The sequence below is a fragment of the Lactuca serriola genome, chromosome 4 (assembly GCF_051521515.1).
Source record: "Lactuca serriola cultivar US96UC23 chromosome 4, Lser_US96UC23_V15, whole genome shotgun sequence".
NCBI lineage: Eukaryota > Viridiplantae > Streptophyta > Magnoliopsida > Asterales > Asteraceae > Lactuca > Lactuca serriola.
In genome coordinates, this window is record NC_136411.1 from 88,267,161 (window position 1) to 88,269,734 (window position 2,574).

Consider the following 2,574-nt stretch of genomic DNA (forward strand, 5'->3'; position numbering starts at 1 on the left):
TATTGTGGGTTGAGAACCCTATATGCTCACCAGGCTCCCAAGCCTGACCCACTCAGTTTTATTTGTATTACAGGAAGTGACGTAAGGGCATAAGATGGATGAATCATCGAGTTGTTTTGTTTACAAGTCTGTATATGTATATATTTGTTGAATGACTTGTAATGTTATCGTTTATGCTTTATGGTCTGTATCGGAACATGACATCCCGAGTTTTGATTATATAATGAAAACACATTTCTTTTATGAAATGCTTTGGTAAATTTTATTTTATCACGTTTTGTTTTTTTTGGGAACAAATTCCGCAACTCTTTCAAATCAAAAGGATTTACCCTGAAATTATTTTAAAAGCATAAATGAAAATCGGTCTTTTCTGGCCGTGATTTTGGGGATGTCACAACTTTCTTCACTCACTGGAGACTCTGGTGTTTTAAAGGCGAAAATGTCAAATATCATTGGAATTGAAGCTCGTGGCTTGGTACGCTTAACTTGTTCTCTTGTATGCATTTCTTCTTCCATCAAATTTTCTAACTCCTCAAGCTCATTTTATTCATCCATATAGAATACTTCGTTTTGAGATTTATCCTTCTTAAATCCAGTTTCAAATCCAAAATTCATCTCCTCATTTCAACTCGCAATGTAAGCTTTGACTCACGAATATCCACCAAGGCTCGCATGCTATTGGGTAAAGGGCGTCAAAGGATAATTGGGACATCTTCATCATCCTTCATATCTAGCACCACAAAGTCGATTGGAAAAAATAAATTTTCCAAATTTTACCAATATGTACTCAATTATGTCTCAAGGATGAGTCACCGAACAATTTTCCATATGAATTGTCATCCTTGTAATCTTCAATTCTAGAAGGTTGAGCTTTCGGTAAAACGAATAAGGCATTAAGTTTATACTAGCTCCAGAATTGGATAAGACAAATGTCTTCATGTTATTTCCAAATTCACATTGAAGTGTAAGGCGTCCGAGATCTCCCATTTTCTTTGGTATCCCCTCCATAATAACCATGGAACTTTGCTCACTAAGGACTACCTTGGAGGTCTACTCTAGTTGTTAGCGAGGTTGGTGTTTTAGCAACATTTTTTCTTTGATTTTCGTCCGCTTTGGCTGTGATTTGGGCTGCTTTGTTTCTTCTTCTAATGCCTCCAAAAACTCATAAATAGTTTCTTCTTCAGTGGTTATGGCCATGACATGTGGTTGTGGTTTTATTGGGATTTTTATGAGGTAACCGCTCGTTAACCAATATAGTTAATTGCCCGAGTTGAGCCTGAATATTTTTAATGGATACTTGATGATTTTTCATGGTGGCATCAGCTGCATCGTGATGTTTTTCAGAAGCTTCCATGAACCTGTGAAGCATTGACTCTAAGTCCACTTTTTTCTCGGGTTGTGGTTGTTCATTTTGGTAAAAGCCTTGGTCAGTTTGCTTATATTTTTCTTCTTTTTGTTTCTTGTACTACTCATATGGAAACCATTCCTTCTTTGGCTTTCTCCAATCTTCATCATAACGGTCTCCACTTGAGTAGAAAACTTGAGCTTTCATATTCCCGTTTTCGTCTAAATGGCAATATTTTGTTAAATGCGGCCCATTGCAATTTTCACAACCCACATGTATTGCGTGTATGGATTGGTCAATCTTTGTCATTCTACGATCCATGTTGCTCAACATTACCAAAATAGTCGCCATGTATTCCGAAGTACCATTCCCATTCCTCTAGCTCTGTTATTACAAGGGTTGTGGTACTCCCATGAATGCTTTGAAAATTCTTCGATTAGTTCCTTAATTTCAGCGAGATTTTTCTTTGTTAAAGGTCCTTGAGAATCAAGGAGTTGCCTTATCGTTACGTTCACCCCATCATAGAAGATCGAGACTTCATGTTGCTCGTTTAGATCATTTTGGGGACAATTCCTTATTAACCCTTTATATCGCTCACATGCCTCATATAAAGACTCTCACACTTGTTGCTCGAAGTTGGCTATGGCTTTCTTAAGTTTAGCAACATTGGATGGTGGGCAAACTTGTTGGAGGAATTATTCACGCATCCATGCTCAAGTGGGGATTGTACCTGGTGTAAGTGCCTTCAACCAATCTTTTGCTGCTCATTTGAAGGTAACCGGAGGCATTCTTAACAAGACAGTTTCTCGTGGTACATTCGGAATATTGAAGTAGACGATGATGTCGTTGACTTTATTGAGTTGCTTGTATGCATCTTCATGATCTTTTCTAGAGAATTGAATATCCTTTAGCGCGGAAAGGATGTGTCCCTTAAGCTCGAAGGTTGTAGTAGCGGGAATTGTGGATTGCATAAGTCCTCACGTATTCTTTTCTTGTATGCCTCCATCGTCATCTTAACAATGTCCGTCATTTTGTTTTGGGCTCACATTTGGGTTCGCTACTTTTGTCTACTTCTATTTTAAGGTCGTAACCAGCTTCCTTTTTGTTAGGAGTTCTCTCAAAGCTCTCGAATGTGCTTTCGTTTTTCGGCTTGTTGCTTGATCCTTCTACGTTCTTGTCCTTCTTTTTATGAAAAACTGACTCCGGATTTTCAAGTGGCGGTGTCAACG

The 2,574-nt window shown here is 38.2% G+C and overlaps 1 non-coding gene across 1 annotated transcript; it reads left to right on the top strand.

Annotated features, from left to right (window-relative positions):
• Positions 1 to 1,897: 1,897 nt before the first annotated feature.
• LOC145049036 (small nucleolar RNA R71) lies at positions 1,898 to 2,004 on the top strand. Its single transcript, XR_013683156.1, has one exon. It is a non-coding gene; the product is annotated as a small nucleolar RNA R71 (small nucleolar RNA).
• Positions 2,005 to 2,574: the final 570 nt, after the last annotated feature.